The sequence below is a fragment of the Diospyros lotus genome, chromosome 13 (assembly GCF_014633365.1).
Source record: "Diospyros lotus cultivar Yz01 chromosome 13, ASM1463336v1, whole genome shotgun sequence".
Taxonomy (NCBI): Eukaryota; Viridiplantae; Streptophyta; class Magnoliopsida; order Ericales; family Ebenaceae; genus Diospyros; species Diospyros lotus.
The window spans coordinates 21,024,603-21,043,876 of NC_068350.1; the positions used below are offsets into that span (position 1 = coordinate 21,024,603).

Below are 19,274 nucleotides of genomic sequence, written 5' to 3' on the forward strand. Positions count from 1 at the left end.
GATAGAGTAAACAACTCTATGAGAAGATATTCGTATAACACGACTCATAAGTTTTTCATTTACATCAATTACCCATGCTGTGATTATTATACATACTATGTAGTCATTTCCATGCTCATGCACATGCACTAATAGTAAGGAATTTTCCACATAATTCCCAAGGCTCCCACGGCCAAGATATCCATACATGAATATATATGCATCACGAAAATATATCAACAAGCAATAACAATTTGAGCCACGCCTATCAGGTTGATGGCCACCTCACCCGTGTCAAGCACTCATAGGATATCCTTTCTCACCCACGGACATAGTCACCGCGCAAAATAATAGGTGCGCAAATCAGTATTATCATGCATCACATATGCATATCCCAATTTCATAGCAATCCTCAATGATTAAGAAAAATCTCAAAATCATGCTTATCATGCACAATTACATAAATTAAGGTGTGCACTATCTTATGATCACATGGTAAATTTTAATGCATTTATTTACTCATACTTATAGAAATGCCCAACTAATATTTACGGTATATTTTTACCCCAATAATAACCACAAGGAATCAAAATTTATACATGCAAGAAACACCAAATCTTGCATGACACTAGACCTTAATCAAGAAATGTCATTCCTTAAGAAATGTAGGGTGACACAAAACCCTATTTATATTTTAGCAATGTTCATCAAGAAAACCAATTAATATTGCAAGATTTATCGAAATAAGGAGAATAAATCCCTTTTATTCAAAATGAGGGTTATCAAGAATAATTCAAAAAATGGAAGAACTATACAAAAATCATAATTTTAAACATAGGAAGAATAGACTACATAGGAAGAATTGAATAACAATATTTTTTAGAAATTTCCAGATTTCAAGCATATTTTCAAAAATCTGATCTGGGCTCAATATTTGGTCAAATACCACAAACGATATACCAAATCAAAGCCTAATGAGTCTAGTTTCTGGAACAACAATTGGATTTGAAATCAGAAATAACCACAAGGAGATATTCCACAAAAACCGAAACAAGGTAGAATTCGTAACAATAATTTACAGAATTCTAGATAGAATATAACAAGGTTGTTATGGGTACAAATCATAACCAAAAATTTCAAATCTTATACCGAATCGAAGTCTATGATATCTAGTTTATAGAAAAATAAACGGATCACAATTCGGATATAACCACAAAGCGTTATACTCCAAAAACCGAAGCAAGAACAGATTATCCAAAAACAGAGCAGAAAATTTCCAGATTCTGGGCAAGAATTAACAAGGATACTGTAGGCTCAAAACGCGGCTAAAAATTCTAAAACAATTACCAAACGAATATTATTGAGTCTAGTTTATACATAAACAAACAGATCTTGAATCAGATATAACCACTGAGAGTTATACCCTAAAGAGTACAACAAGGTCAGTTTACTCGAAAGCAGTAAAATTTTCAGATTTTAGCAGGGATTTACAAGGCTATCACAGGATCAAATCTTAGTCAAAAAATTCGATTCTTGTGTCTAAAATGAAGCTTAAGATGTCTAGTTTACAATCTAACAAACGGATCTCAAGTTGAATATAAACACAAGGAGTTATAGATCAAAGAACATAGCATGGTCAGTGAATCCGAGAATAAGAATTTAAGAGCAACAACTTAAAAATGAAGAAAACAAGCCTTCTAAGATGGAAACAAGCCTTCTAAGATGGAAACAAGGTTGAAGAACTTGCATTAAAAGATAAACAAGAGAAGAAGAACTTACACAAACATAAGGAGAAGAAGAAGAAGATCTTGCATATGAAACAAAAAGGAAGGGAACTTGCCTTAGATGGTTGCAAATCCAAAGAGATGAAGACACCCCTTTAAATTGGAAATTCTCCACTTGAAACTCCAATGAAGAAAAACAATGAAGGAAGAAGAGACAATTGGGAGAGGGAGAAGGAGAAGGGAACAAGAAAGTAAGAAGGAAGAAAATAAGGGGGAAATGGGGAAGACTTGTCTCCCAACTCCCTCCAATCCATCTCCCTTTTGGTTTTCTCTAATTTGCCCCTCATACTAACACACACAATTCAAATATCTATTACCCCTTTTGGTCATTTAGCCATTTTTTTAATATTTTTTCTTTTTAATTAAGATACCATTATCTATGCCCATGGCCCAAGCCCAAGTCAAAATATATGGCCCAATCCAACTAAAGCCCAATGGACTTTTCTTGAGGTTTGGATTCAACCTAATTCATTTACACTTAAAATTTAATTATTTATCAATGGCCTAATTCAAATAAGGCCCAAACCCATTTAGCACACAACTTTGAGACTTTTTAACACACTTTATTTATACTCACAAAGACATTGATTCACCTACATTTATCTTCCCACAAAAATATTATTTTCATTAATTTGCCCCATTACTAATGCATATAATATTTTCAACAATTAATTCATTAAGGCAACAATTCTAATGTGCAAACTAAAATACCAATAACACCTAGACCCACTAACGGGTCGTTACAAAGGACACGATCAATAATGCAACAATATGATCCATACTTCTTGCAACATCACGATACAAAGTATGCATGATCCATACTTCTTGCATCAATAATGCATCAATATAATGTTGTTGAAGCATTTCATAACATCTCGTTTGAAGCTTTTCATTCATTTTATCATGTCTCATCATTTATGATTTAGAAATGTTAAGAGTATTTGAAATGTCAAGATAACTCGTCTGACCATTGACATATATTAGTATATATATCTGCCCACTCACACATAGGTGGTATAATTAGCAATACCCCTCATCATTTCCCCTTTTGTGGACTTACGTCCACCCCCCCTGGATACAACAAGTCAAGCATACAGAACTTAAGCTCTCCCAAATGGCAAGTGTCACCTGCTTGGTTTGGATATTCGTCTAATTTCCTCCATGCAGGCACATCGCCGCGCAAAATAATAAGTGCACTTATCCCTAATAATATAATATCTCAAACACACGACATTTGGATCACAATTTGAGAGTTCGATATTTTCATTCCAAAACTCAATTCATATCTCATTCACCATGAACAAAGTTGGTGTTGGGCCATGAAAAATCGGGGGGAGAAAAATGAGGAATTTTTTATAAAAAATAAAAAAATAAAGGCTCGTAACAAAAAGCTTGCTGCGAAGTGGCCTCGTGGCAAGAGGTTGGCCGTAAGGGCCAATCTTGCGGCAGCCTTGCGGTGACCTGCCTTGTGGCTGGGGCTGGTCATGAGGCCTAGCCTCGCGGTAAGGGTTAACCGTAAGGACCAACCTCCTGGTAGGGGCTGGCTACGAGGGCTAGCCTCGCGGCAGGGGATAGCTGTGAGGGCCTGCCTCGCGGTTGGAGGCTGGCCGTAAGGGCCAACCTCATGGAAAGCGCCCCCTTTCGATGAAACCTAAGCTCCATTCAGCATTCGCTACATGTGAGCACAAGCCATCCTTGAGAATCATGCCCTATAAATACCCAGCTACAGGATATTGAAGAGGACTCCCGATTTTGATAAACTTTTGACATATTGACTGCGTTTTTACTATATTGGTGAATAGTTATCTTGATCGGACACTGACTTAGGCATCAGAGGGTCATTGCGGGCGAGGATTCTCGCGGGCCTTCTAACCCATTTTCGATTGTCAACAGGACAAAATCCTTGCTGCGAGACCTTATGGTAGAGGTAAAACTAAAGTAAAACCTTGCAGCGACACCTTATGGTGAAGTCAAAACCTTTGTGGCGAGACCTTGTGGCGGAGGTAAAATCTTGTGGCAAAGTCAAACCTTGTGGCGAAGTCAAAACCTTTGTGGCAAGTCCTTGTTGTAACACCCCAAATTTCTTGAGCGTGTTATAACTTAGGATTTCAGGAATATAAAAATTTTTCATATCACAATAGCTGTTATACATCACACAATATCCCCAAAACCCTAATTTTCACCTTCTCAGCTTCACAAAGCCAATAATCGAATAGCTAAGACAGGCGTTAAAATTTCAAATGCGGAAGCTAGATCGAACCTGATATGGTTCACAACCATAATACTTTATTTATCATAAAATTATTCAAAACGTCTACAAAATATATTACATGGACATCATCAAGTGATAACTGAACATCTTAAACATATCCAAAATTACATAGGTTCGCACATAAACAAAAATATGCTAGTCATGCTACAGACAGGAAATTAAACTTATTCTTCAGCTACCTCCTTTCCCTTAGAGCTGCTCGTCGAACCTGGAACGTTTGAATATTTCAGGGACATAGTCCAATTAGAAGATGAATCTTTTAGTGAGAAACTCCAAAAAAACAGTTTATATCGATGCATGATCAGGTATAAAATGTATGAGAAGACAATGAGAACTACTCTGAAGTGTCTCGTGAACATATTAGCCTCCTCCAACGAGAGCTTTCTCAATGGCGCACGCATAGCGCCTCTCGGGAGGTCCCTAACCATGTCATTTCGGCTCGACCTCATAGCACTCATGCAAGCACCACATCCGTTGTTCTTTAGGCTCACGGTCTTCCCCACGAGAGTTTTCTCGATGGCGTATGCATAGTGCCTCTCGGGGGATATCCGACTTTTGCCCTCGGCCAACAACAAATAGGTACAACAGTATGGCCACACGAATTTTATAAATGCAACAGTTAAAAAGCCAACAGTATATATTTTTCAGAAAAATACAGTTCATATATGTAGCATGATTTCACGTAAGAGAATAACAAGAGTTTATGTACAGGAACTTCACAAAACACGTCTCATGCAATAGAAGTCTCTCATAAGAGAATAAAAAATAGGATTTGGAGTATAGGAGTCTCACCTTGCAGGTTTATCTCTTAAACGGTATGGTTTCACTGCAAACGGCCTAGGTTTCTGCATAAAACATGCATTTCGGTAAACCTAACCTTAAATATTTTTACATAGGATTGAAGGGTATTAAATTAGGGGCATAACTGAAAAATTTCAAGAAAAAAGAACCTCTCACGGGCCCTCATGCGCCCCAAGAAGGTAGGCCACGTGCCTTCACGCGCAGCCACTTCCGGTGCGTGTAACTCACGCGCCTCCCAGCAGAATTCGGACAGCTTCGTCCCGCTTTCGTATTTCGACCATAACTTCCTCATTTTAACTTCGATTCAACCCCCGTTTAAACCTACGCGACCCTCTCTTCCCCCTCTACAGGATTATAAAAAAAAGGGACTTACCTCGCTTTTTTCCTGACTGATTTTGGCGAACTCCGGCAAAGGCTTGCCACTCCGACGAGGCTCGTTCTCCCCGGCTTCTCCTTCGATTCCTTCCCGCCTTCTTGCTGAACTTCCTACTCTCTCTCTAGAGCAAACTCCTCTTCTTAGAGTGCCTCAACTCTCAAAGTTGTTGGGAATGATTTGAGAACAACCCATGGTGCCTTTTTATAGATTTTTCCAACCAATCACATTATGCCACTTGTCAAAATCTTAGCCATGGACTCCAAAGACTCAAAGCCATAATTGAGTGGCTTTTCAAATCCAAAACTAGAATGAATTGAACTTTTGAAATCCAAGCTAATACCCCAAAGTTCTTCCAAATAACACTTTGACCATTATTTCAAGTCCTCAACTTTAATATTTTACCACATAAGCTCTTAATTTTATCCTTATTTCGTTTAGATAATTTTCTAATTACAATTACACGCTCAAACATCAAATTTATCGAGATACCTAAAATCTCAAAATTAATAACTCAAAATTATTCGATATGTACGATTTTTCGAAGCCCCTTACCATCATTCGGCTATTTTAGGCTACAACTTAGCTTAACCAAAAAACCGTCTCTGATTTAATTTCTTTCAGAGTCATAAATCTCACCTCGAGACGCTCGTCAAAAATATACCTTTATCCTCAAGTATCTAAGATCTGGGGCACTCCCTGCGACTGATTTGATCACTCGTTGGCATTTCAAACATATTTTTTGGTATTTTAAACTCACTTAAAATACGTGGCATCTTCACGAAAATATGGGGTATTATACTTGTGGTGAAGTCAAAACCTTGCGGCGAGACCTTGTGGCAGAGGTGAAACCTTATGTCAAAGTCAAACCTTGTGGCGAGACCTTGTGGCTGAAGTAAATCTTTGTGGCGAGACCTTGCGGGAGAGGTAAAACCTTGCGGCGAGACCTTTTGGTGAAGTCAAAACCTTGGGACAAGACCTTATGGCGGAGGTAAATCCTTGCAGTGAGACCTTGTGGCAAAGTCAAAACCTTGTAGCGAGACCTTGTGGCGGAGGTAAATCCTTGTGGCGAAGGTAAATGTTTACCGCGAAGATGAATCCTTATGGTAAACACCTTTGCTGCGAGCATCCTTGTGGCAAACTCCCTTGTGGCAACTTCTCTCACGGCACCTCACTTCACCCGACACCGAGCTCAAGCAAACCCGACATCATAAATTTTAATTGTTGTAATTTTTGCAACAATAATTTAGCGCCATCTATGGGAGATGCAACAAAAAGCCAATCTTAACATAAGATGCCGAGAGGGACAAGATTAGCCGATTTGGAGAACCCGTCTAACCCAACCTCAAGGAGTGCTCGTACCAGGACGGGAACCATAAGAGGCCCCAGTCAAGTGCACCCTACAGTACTTGAATTTTCAGAAGTTCACCCTGACAAGAAAGTATATTCGGGAAACTTTCCTATGCTCGAAGGGAACCAAACCGCTTGACTGGGAGGCGTGGAGCGTTTAGAACAAGGAGAAGTACACGTAATTGGATTGAAGAGACATGCAACAGGGTGAGGAAAGCAAGTCCCACATGCAGCGCCCACTAGTTAGGAACAACATTCCATTAGTCGATCTTCAATTCTAAATAGAAACCTCGTGGTGACTTCAGTATCTCCAGGACCCACGGGGATAACTCCATCCACAGTCATACTCTCAGATTATGAACAATTGCAGAAGGATTTTGAGGTGCTAAAACACCAGAATGATGAACTCATGATGAATAATGAGGAGAATATGAGAAGACTACAAGGAATCACTACTTTGCTGCATAGGCTAATGCCGGACATCCACATTCTATACAAGGGACAAACCGATATGAGAGGAGAACACCGGAGATCCCAAGACCACCCTCCAAGGACCACATAACAAGGGATAAGAATCGAAACTCCAAGGATGAATAACCAAGTCCCAAAAGTGACATACTCGAGAAGGGAACATGATAGGAGGGCAGGGAAAGCTCCCAAGCATAAAGAGACATCGGAAAACACCTACTCAAGAGTTCCTTATGTCCCACCTCCTTGCGAAAATGAAGTAGAATAAGAAACACTCAAGGTGTTTGACATCGAACGCCTCATAGAAAAGGTGCTAGAGCAAAAGTAGGTAATGATGGTGCTAAAGGAAACACCCCCGAATGGGTTTCCTCTGTCTGAGGAACTCCAAAGGCAACTAGTGCAACCAGGGTTCAAACTGCCGCAACTTTTGGTATATTTGGGAAAGGAGGACCCAGAGAAGCACCTACAACACTTCGTCGCAGCGGTCCTGTTACATGGGTGGAATGAGGTCACTAGGTGCAGAGCTTTCTCGCTCTCCCTAACAGGACAGGCTTAGCAGTGCTTAGATTGAAGTCTCCATTTAAGTTGTTTTCATTCTCTCTTAGGTGTTTTGTACCTTGGTTTGGATTTTGAATTTTTCTTTGAAATTAATGTGGCTAAACTTTTCTCTATTACATTCTTTTCTACTAATAGTTTATTATTTTAAATTTTTAATATTTTATTTTCTTCTTAAAGATTAGTTAATTGATCTTTTAATTTATTTTTATTTTCTTTCTTGAGTTCTAGTAATTTTTCTTCTCAAGACATTATTTCACCTTTTAATTTTTCATTTCTTCTTTGTGATTCTTCTTATGGTTTTTACTTCTTTCTTAATATGTTGATATTTTATATAAAGTTCTTCATGTGCTTTTTATAATTCTTCTAATTCCATATCTTCTTTTTCTTCTTTTTCTTCTTCTCTTATAGCCATGAAGCACATTTGTGCTTGTTGTTCTTAGGATTGAGACGAATCATAGGCATCCCATGTCGAGAAAGCATGTGATGTGCCCTCAAAATCGCACTTGTATCTAGTTAAGGGTGGGTCCAAGCATTCGAGCAAAAATGAGACGAAACCAAGAAAAAGGATAAAAGAAGAGGCTCAAAGCCAAGTGGAAGAAGACTCACTCGGTCATGACCGAGTGGGTGAGTGGGTCTTCCCTTCTCGTTTCCTCGCAAAGTAATCCCAGACATGAAGGACTCACTCGTTCATGACCAAGTGGGTATCACTTGTGCCCCTACGGATAGGCTCCGAGACTCTAGGATGGGTCGCGAAATCTACAGAATGGGCCATGAGACTCTCGACGCAGTCGCCTTGCGTCTCCCCTCACCTCCTCTATAAATAGGAGGCCACGCCTCTGACATAAGGTACGCACTCTTGGGCACTCTTAGTACGTTTTCGCACTCTCACTCTCAAGAATTGACTTAAGTATCGAAGGGTTTGCGTGGGAACACCCACTCGCGCCCCTAACGATGCTCTCGTTTTTCAAACTCACTCGATCACTAAGGATTACTCGGTCACCAAGGCTCACTCGGTCATCAGGGCTCACTCGGTCACCAAGACCCACCTGATCATTAAGACCCACCTAATCACCAAGACCCACTTGATCATCGGAACTCTCTCATTCATCAAGTCACCCATTTAGAAGATCACGAGAGTCTTCCATCACTCAGAACCCGCAAGACTCTCAGAGCTCACAAGACTCACAGAACACTTAAGACTCCCATGATTAATCGCACACCTTGCATTCTCTCGCATTAAAAATAGATTGTTGTATTTTGGCATCAATAATTGGCACCGTCTGTGGGAAAAAGGATAAAAAGTCAATTTAAAGTATGAAAAACACTCGTGGACATCGACGAACTCTTTCTTAGGGCGTAGAAACATGCCCACCCCCACGGGATTCTCAGCAACAGGGAGCGCACCCACCTTCCTAGGACTCTCATCCACAGGGAGCACCCATGCCTCTTCCAAACTCTCAGCCATAGGGAGGCGACCTCTCTACTTCCCCGAATCGGCAAGTGGGGTACCAGCCAGCCCCACCTTCACTTAATATTGGCTCACAAGCACACCCCACCAATCAAGCTGGGACTTCGCAGCAGCCACCACGTATGGTCCAGTGGGATGAATATGAAGTATTAAGACAGCAACATGTTGAGGGTATGCAAGCACTTTGAGACATGGCGGGGATACTCCAAAGCATGATACCTAGAGGTACACTACCTGATACCTTGAGAAGGTTTATGCCAAAACGTATGCCACCTCATGAACCTCAGCTTGAAGTGGGAGCTGATTCCTATCAGGAAGCTACTCCTAATTCTCACTCTCGGTCCTCTTCTCGTTGGGAAGGTAGGCCAAGATCACCACTGCCAAGAAAGAATCCTCACATTGCGCCTAAAAGAAATGAAAACCCACGAATGGAAAACACGGTTGAGAGCCCACAAAGACGAAGATACCTTGAAACTGTGGCCAGTACACCAACAAGACAGGATAACCAAACAGCAGCAAGCATATAGGATGACATGAAAAGGGTAGTCAAAGAAGTGCTTGAGCAAAAAAAATTGATCCCTGTTGCATAGGAATACCAACGTAGAAAATGTCCCTTTACTGCAGATAATTGAAAAAGTGGCCTAGAAAATTCAAAATGCCCAAAATCACCCCCTATTCTGGCAAGGATGATCCTTATGATCACATTCAAAACTATGAGTCGCTGATGATATTGCATGGATGGGACGACGACATAATGTGTCGGGCCTTCTCCCTAGCACTATCGAGGCATGCTCGAACATAGTTTAACAGTTTACCTGAAACCTCTATTTATTTGTTTGGGTAGCTTAGAACATAATTTGTCAAGGCTTTTGTGATTAATAGTCAAAGAAAAAGGACGCAACATACTTGCTCAGTATCTAGTAGGGAATAAAGAAACTCTACGTTAATTTGTAGATAGATTTCGCAACGCCACTCTCGAAGTTCCCGACTTGCCAGTTCAGGTGGCAGTGTCCGCCATGCTTCAAGGGACACGACTCGCCTCACTTCAAGAGTCACTTTCCCTTGATCCTCCAACATCCTTGGTAGAATTGTTTGTCAGAGCAAACATATATATCCTCCACACCGAGATCATGAGAAACGAGGAGGAAATAAAGACAGGGAACGAAAGAGAAAAGAATGTAAAGGAGAAGAAGATTCTATACGACGATAGGAGAGGGTTAGGAGAGCAGATGCACCTAGACCTCAGTTTAATCATTATGTCAGGCTTCTACAAACTTGATCAACCATATTAGCAGTAGTAGAAGGAGAGGGTCTCCTCAAACTGCCTTGAAGAGTTGATAGACCCATGGGAAAAAATCAAGAGTACTGCAGGTACCACCAGACCCAGGGTCATCATACAGATCATTGCACAAAATTGAAAAATTAGATTGAAATGCTCATTCAGGAAGGACATCTGCAAAGATATGTGCGGAATGAAAAAGAAGAAGGTCAAGAACCCCGACGAAGGGAAAACAGGCGCGAGGGGTACGAAAGGCAAAACCAAAGGCAACAGAAGAGGGGAAGGGATCGCAGATAAGACCCCCCTCTAGATAACGAACCAACCCACCAAGCCATCCATGTTATTTCAGGAGGTGAAACCCTGGCTGGAGACACTTTAGCCATACGAAATGCGCATGCCTGTCAGGCTTACTAGGTTAATTCAATGATGGAGGTTAGAGATGACGAGGAGCCAATTACATTCACTCCTATTGATAGAGGTGATATAATACTCCCGTATGATGATCTAATGGTAATTTTTGTAGTTGTTGCCAAACACCCCATCAATAGAATCTTGGTGGATAGCGACAATTCTGTTAATATGATTTACTGGAACTGCTTTGAGCAAATGCATATATCTCATTATCGATTAAGGAAACTGTCCTCCTCCCTATACAGCTTCACTGGATAGACTATCCCAGTGGCAGGGTCAATTTAGTTACTAATCACGTTGGGTATAGACCCCCAAAGTGTGACTCGACAGGCGAATTTTATGGTGGTCAAAGCCCCGTCAGCAGCATACAACATGATTTTGGGTTACCCACTACTCAATGATATGAGGGCTGTAGTATCCTCCTACTACATATTGATGAAGTTACCCACGCTCGCAGGAGTGGGACAGGTTCGAGGGGATTAAAGGAAGGTGCAGACCTGTTATGTGTCATCTACAAAGAAAAAAAGGATTGAGGAGACCTTATATATTGCTGAGAAGGCCATACATAAATCCTTGGCAGAAGGGACAGCCCGCCAGCCTCAACCCGTTGAAAAGCTAGAAACAGTATACTTGAGCGAAACTGATTCCGATAAATTGGCATATTTTGGGTCATAGCTTCCAGAACTTGTAAAAGAAGAGATTGTGAAGTGTCTTCGAGAAAGTTTAAACGTCTTTGCTTGGACACCAAATAACATGCCCAAGATCAGTCTAGATGTGATATGTCACCATCTGAATGTCGATCCCTAGGTCAAGCCTGTCCGGAAGAAAAAGCGAAACATCGCCCCAGATAAGCTGCCAGAACTAGAAGAGGAAATTGACAAACTACTAAGGGTGGGATTCATTTGAGAAGTGTTGTATCCAGAATGGCTGGCCAATGTTGTCATGGTTAAGAAGCCCAATGGAAAATGACACGTGTGTGTGGACTTCACCAACCTCAACAAGGCGTGTCCCAAAGATTCTTACCCACTACCTCGAATTGAACGTCTGGTAGATGAAACATCTGGGTATCAATACTGAGCAGTTTGGACACTTTCTCAGGGTATCATCAAATAATGATGTATCCTCCAGACCAGGAGAAAACATCGTCTATCATTGAGAAGGGGATATATTGTTACCAAGTCATGCCCTTTGGGCTCAAGAATGCTGAGGCCACTTATTAACGCATGGTGAATAAAGTCTTTAAGGAGTTTCTAGGTGATACAATGGAAGCATATGTTGATGACATGATTGTGACGTTATTTTTGTACTTGGGCATAAGATACAAAGTAGTAAGTGCGGTGTTAATTAGAAAAGAGGGGTAGTTGGATCGACCTATATACTATGTCAGCAAGGTTTTAAAGGGTCTAGAGACACGTTATCCCTTCACTGAAAATGTGGCACTAGCTCTACTGAATGTTTCTAGAAAATTGAGGCCATACTTCCAATCTCATTCTATCATTGTACTGACAGACCAATCACTACGGAGTATCTTGCAGAAGCCTGAATGTTCCGGTTGTCTCACCAAATGGTCCATTGAATTGAGCGAGTACAATATACAGTTCTAGCCCCGACAAGCTATAAAGGGATAAGCTTTGACAAACTTTATTATAGAGTGTACACACTCTAGTGAGACGAGGGGAGATAAGTAGAAAGAATGGCTACTGTTTGTGGATGGGGCGTCCAGCTCACTAGGAAATGAAGCCAGGATAGTACTTATACCCCTCAGGGGGAAACGTTAAAATACTCTCTGGAGTTCACTTTCCCAAGCTCCAACAATGTGGTAGAATATGAGGCACTAATCGCTAGAATGAGGTTTGCACGAAAATTGAAAATAACACAGTTGATTGCCCATAGTGATTCCCAGTTGATTGTTCAATAGTTCCATGGGCAATACGAGACCAGAGAACAGGTGATGGCACAGTACTTGCGCAAGGTAAAAGACATGGCACAGACATTTCAGAATTTTCAGTTAGTACAAATAAATCGATCACTCAACGGGTACGTTGATGCTTTATCTAAGCTGGCGTTGACTAAAGAAACTATTAGGCGAACAGTATTTGTTGAGGTGCTTCATCAACCGAGAATTGAAGAGAAGGAAGCTACATGTGTTGAAATATGAATGGATTGGAGAACACCCCTCTATCGATATCTGACCAGTAGTGAACTACCTAACGATCCACAGGAAGCAAGAAAACTTAGAATACGGGCTGCAAGGTTTACCATTATAGATGGGGTATTGTACAAGCGGGCTTTCACTATACCACTTCTCAAGTGTTTGGGCCCTCAGGAAGCCGAATATACTCTGGGAGAAATCCATAGTGGGGTGTGTTGTGAGCATTTGGGAGCAAGAGCCCTAGCAGCTAAGGTTTTATGGGCAGGTTTCTTTTAGCCCACGTTACGATCAGAAGCGTTAAAGAAAGTTAAATTGTGTAACAAATGTCAACAACACGCTCCAATCTAGTCTGCCCCGATATCTCAATTACAGCCTGTATTCTAGCCTATACCATTCGCTTTGGGGTTTAGACATTTTGGGTTCATTCCTACAAGCACCGGGTCAAAGGAAATTCTTGATATTTTACATTCTTATGATTAGTTTTGATGATGAAAAATAATATTTGGTTTTGATCCCCAAATTATGAGTCAAGTTTATGGTTTTCAACAAAAATCAATTTCAAGTACCTATGTGAAAATGAAAACCAAATGATCTATAATTTTTTCTAAGTCTGGAAGATTAGTATATTATAAGGAGACATATATGAAAATGTTTTTATTTTAAAAAACTATCTCCCGATATTTTGATATCTAATATTTATTGGTAGTAAAATGATTTTTAATGAATTTTTCAAGAAATAGAAGGTATGTATTTTGGGAGTGGTAAAATTGTCAAATACCGAGTTTGTACTAAAACCAATATTCTACTTTCTTATTGTTATGGATTTTGATTTTTTGAATATTTTTATTGAATCCAAATAGGGGGTACTTTCTTATTTACATTTATGTATTAAACTAAATGGAAGGTAAAATATAAATAAAAGAAAATGTAAATATGTTGTGGATTGTATCATCAATGCAAAGTTAATAGCATCAGTGAATTTTTATCTTGGTAAATTGTTAATAGTTTGTTTCAAGATGTCGACGGTTTTATAAAACTGTTGACAATTTCAAACCTTGTTCTCTGTATCCAAATGTCGATAGCTCCTGCATAAAAAATGTCAACAGTTCTTCAATACTGTCGATAGTTCTTCATAAAATGTCAATAGTTCTTCATCAAATGTCGACAGTTTATGTCGCAGACAGCTTCCAACAGCTAGATTCTCCTTTATTCAAGTCTCAAACGGCTATATTTTTGAATGGGCTCAAAATACACTATAAATAAAGATCAAAGGGATGAATCAACTCAACCAAGAGATTACATTTCAAGCTTCCAAGTGCTTACTCTATTGTGTGCTTCATTGGTGATTTTATTTGTAACGGCCTGCCTCCCGAAGCCCCCGCGCACAAAGAGGATCCGTGAGAGGGTCATTACTTAAATGATACCGAACAATAACACAACTACAACTCACACACAACCCTTACTAAAATCATAATCTTTTTATCATATAACACCTCATAATCATCTTTACATAACCATTCACCACGTGGGCCACCTGGGCTTACATAACATACACTTGGCTCAAAAATGTAAAAGCATTACTCTAACCCAGACACACGACACCAAAGATCTAGTTTCGGGAGAACTCTACACCTGCTATCATGACTCGACGATCTAAACCCAACTCTGCCGGATGTACCTGTGATTTTAGGATACTCTTACCTGGAATGATGGAAAGAAAACGTGAGTCACAAGGCTCAGTAAGCTCTAGAAAGAAAGGCTGCAAGTTAACGACAAACTCTTTCCCAACATCCTATGCAATTCATGCTAGAGCAATAACACACTATGCCATGCTCACTACATGCCTTAAACCCAAAAGCATAACGATAAAGTAAACTGCACAGAAACGGTCCTTGGGGCCCACGTACGACACATACTGGAGCCTAAGTCCATATACAAACCTATTAGTAGCCCAATATAGGCTACTTTATCACTGCTCACACTGTGGGTTGTATCCCACTTTCCAATAATCACACACACTATGGGTCGTACCCTACTTCCCAACAATCACTCACACTATGGGCCGTACCCCACTTCCCATAATCACTCAAAGCCACACATCCTCACCATGAAATGCAACAAATATGAAATGTAATGGCTTATGTAGCATAAACATGATGACAAGGCCCCCATAAACCAAGCATCAGGCCATGCTACCCCCACATAAGAATTCACACATGCGATATGCTCTAAATGCACCAGCTCACCTAGAGAACCCAAATTGGCTCTTAGACCAACCAAGTCATGCAAATGCTCACACATCCCATCACACACAAAGCATGTCTCACTAGCAAATGCAACCCAGTCCCTATGCAACACACACATCATGATATGCAGAAACCAAGTCGGGAATTTGGCAGTACCAGCTCTTCTGGCCCGTCTAACGCTTATGTAACAGCTAATGACTGGCACCCATACATCCATCCATCAACTGCCACGACCCACGGTCGACAATTAGTGACTTTGTACCCCATACCCTTAAGACACACATGGTTAGCATTAAACTCAGTTACTTATGCTTATCATTCCGTACACTTTATTCATGACAACATAGACACCATTATGACATTCACGTTCGCATCTCTTCTCATACATAGGAAACCATCTCGACATTCATAATAAATTATTAATATAACTCCATAATCTTGACTATAGCTACTTTCTAAGAACCTAGCCCCAACGAGTTCGGCATCATTCCCAAGAAAAGCGGAGCGATACAAAGTTTCGTGACGGTCGAAATGAACGACACCAAGGCATCACTACTTAGCTCATTCCATTAACAATAAACTCATTAATAAAATATAAGTTATAGGGTGGTTACCACGCAGATTATTATTATTAATGCGTGGAACCGAGTCACGGTGAGGGGGGTTTATAATATAAGAAACCACAAAGACTTTCACGGGAATTAAAGAACATGAGGAGAGGGTTAGGAGCTTGCTTGTAATTGACTGATTCCTACCTCTTTTGTACTCCCATTGCGAAGTAAAACATTTCCTAACAATTAATAAAATCATGGCTTAAATTAATTAAACCCAACCGCATAGAATACCTAATTTATTCGCATAAATTCTATTTCTTAAACATATAATATTTATACTAATTTTAATCACTTACTAGATATTTTTAACACCTAATTTCTCCATTTTTCTTCCAATTCTTCCCACTTTTCTTCTTGTGTCCGCTGCTGCTGTCGAGCCCCATCTTCTCCAATTCTTCTTTTCCTTCTCTCTCTTTTTTCCTCTCTATTTTCACCCAAAAATGGTCAAAATTGGCCTTTTAAAATGCAGCAGAACGCTGCTTTGCACGCAAGGAAAAATGGGTGGCCCAGGAGTTGCCACGTGGCGCGGCCTGCGGCTACCGCGTCGCTCCCACTGCCTTAGTAAAACGATGCCATTTTAGCGCCTTAAGGCTGATTAAAAATCAGCCAATTTTTCTTCACAATGCGTGAGCCTCCCGCGAGATCGAACCCGCGACCGTTGGCGCCAGCCATCACCTGCAATATATAAACACCTAAATATATATAAGGTACTCGCGACCCACTTCCTAGAATCATAGTAACACCCCACAACTTTAGGAATTCAGCACATACACCCGAAACTCCAATTTCCTCTTATTTCATTTGGACCCCGACAATTCTAAAAAATCCCAATTTCGCCCAACTTGATAATTTCATAATTACTCCCAAGTAAAATAATTAATTATTCTAATTACCTATTCCCTCAAAATAACATCAATTATTATTTTCCTTAAATCTCCGAATATTCCACAACGACCTCAAATACAAGAATTAATAATTATTATTTGTCTCCAAAATCTTAGGATGTTACATTATTTCTCTCCAAAAAGGCTTTGTGCTTATCTTTGTAAATTTATTTTCAAGTCTTTTGTATTATTGAGGGAATTTGTAATTAAGAGTGATAACTCTTAGATCCTCTCTTATCTTGTACTACTTTGTAAAATTCCTAACTTGTTGTGCTAGAAGACTTGCTTATTGAAGCAATGGGTTGAAATACCTAACTTAGTACTAAAGGGCTTGCTTGGTTAAGCAAGAGGTTGTATCTTTCTAGCTTGTTGTTAGAGGGTCTATCTGGAGATATATGAGATTTTTAGTAGATTGATTGAAAAATCTTTAGTGAGGAGCTAAGGTAGTGTATTAGGTTTGGTTTAATTCGAACCACTATATATCGTTGTGTCTCTTCTTTGCTTGTACTACTTCTTTCATTTATTATTCCAAGCATTTCAATAATCCTCACTTGCACTAAAATCTCGTTTTTCATCAAAAGCATTTTCAAGTTCAATCAATTTTTTAAAACAACCCAATTCACCCCCTCTTGGGTATTAGTACCATTGCTATATAAACCTAACAATTCTTACTGGTAGCCACTGAGTATTTCACCAAATGGATTGAGGCCGAGGCATTGGCCACCGTTACGACAAGAAAAGTATAAGTAATGATATGGAAAGACATCGTGTGTCGGTTCGGGGTCCCGAGAATTATCGTCACGGATCATGGAAAACAGTTTGATTGTGACTCGTTCAGAAAATTCTGTGACAACTTAGCGATTCAACTACGATTCGCTTCAGTGGCGTATCCATAGGCTAATGGGCAAGCGGAGGTCAGCAACCATTGATTAGCGGTCAATTTTGCAAAATTTTGTTATAATTATAAGCTCTGTTTTGATTTTAAATTGATTTAATTGAATAGTTATTTGTAATATATATATAAATATATATTATATAATATATTATAATACACATATAAATATAATATATATTATAACATAATATATATATTCAATGGAGTGCATGTGTGGAGCATCTATATAATATACCATATAATATATCATATAAATATATACATAATATATAATTTAATATTACATATATTGAATTTCATGCTTGCAGCGTGAAGCAGCCATGCATGAAGTACAAATCATGGGCAATTGAAGTTTGACGAATGTTAATTAAAGCCCAGCCATTGGAGGCCCAGCTGCATGCACCATTTGTGGGCCCACATTAGAGAAGCAGAATTGAAAGCCGCAAGCCCAAATCATGTCCAAATTGGAAGCCCGTAATTTGAAGGCCCAGCGCATGATCAATTAAAAAGCCTGTCGCATGCCTCATTTAAAAGCCCAGCCCACTGATTGATTAAAGCCCAGCAGCGTCAGCGTGAACATAAGGCGCAGAGCAGAATACGGCCCCTTTGATGTAACTTAATCCAAAGAGACGGGCAGCACTGGAGAGCATCTTCCGTGATATATGTATTGAAGAGGACGTGCAGAAGAAACCCTAAGCCCCCATTCGCAATTGCAACCAGAATAAGGGGAATAAACGCACAGCAGTGCACGAGAGAGAGCGACGAGCGCTGGACGGAGCCCCATCCGCCATTTTTGTAATAGAATAAGGGGCAGAGAGCAGCACAGTGAGGGGAACTCTCATGTCCTTTCTTTATTGTTGACGCTTTGTTTTTATTTCACGCACAACACTTTTAATTTCTGTCCTTCTATGTGATTTCTGTTAAATTTCTAGCACTGTTCTTCTTTAATTTCTGTTATTATGTTTTGTTCTGTGTTTAATTTCTTCTGCCATCTCGTGTTATTATGTTTTGTTCTGTGTTTAATTTTTAGTATTTAGACTCAGTAGCTTATTCTGTCCATTTAATTTATGTCTACTTTAATTCTGCAAAATTTCAATTTTGTCTTTTAATTTCTGCAAATTAATTTCAGTACTTTAATTTCTATTATTTAATTTCAATAATTTACATTTATGTTATTTAAATTCTGTCAATTAGTTTTTAAATGAAGATGTGTGGCTAATAAATTCTCGGATAAGACAAGGATAGTGTTCAAAATCAAAATTTCCCAAGTTAGCTGAACTTCATTAAAAGTTGAGGCGTTTAAATTAATTTTTAAATTTTTACAAAAACACTTGAGTTTGGATTGAGATATATGCCTAATCCAGAACCCTCATGCCATGTATGTGAGTTACCTAACCTGAAAATATCATCATTCATCCCCAAGCTTAAGTGTACTATATCCATTTCGGTTTATGGTGGTTACTTTTGAATATTATATCTCTTTTAGCCGCTTCATTTTCTACACATCCTCTCAAGTTTGTTTGCACACCGTGCCTTTAAATTTCTGGGCTCTAGTGCTTTTCAATTCATTTGTAGAAGTATGATATACTGGTAAGTTCACTTTTCATAAATGTCGAACTATGCATCGAACAATGAGTTTGATTCTGTTCCCAGTTATTGCGTTATGCGCAAGACAATAGGTTTGCACTTGCTTTTTCCATGCTGCCAGGCTGTGAGCAAGACAATGGGCTTGAGTTCATT

General features: G+C 39.6%; 1 long non-coding RNA gene across 1 annotated transcript in view; it reads left to right on the forward strand.

Moving 5' to 3' along the window:
• Positions 1-18,465, forward strand: part of LOC127789226 (uncharacterized) — a 31,572-nt gene extending 13,107 nt beyond the window's left edge. The window contains exon 2 of the long non-coding RNA XR_008020514.1: positions 17,843-18,465. This is a non-coding gene — a long non-coding RNA (uncharacterized LOC127789226). The remainder of the gene's footprint in view (positions 1-17,842) is intronic.
• The last annotated feature ends 809 nt before the right edge of the window (positions 18,466-19,274 follow it).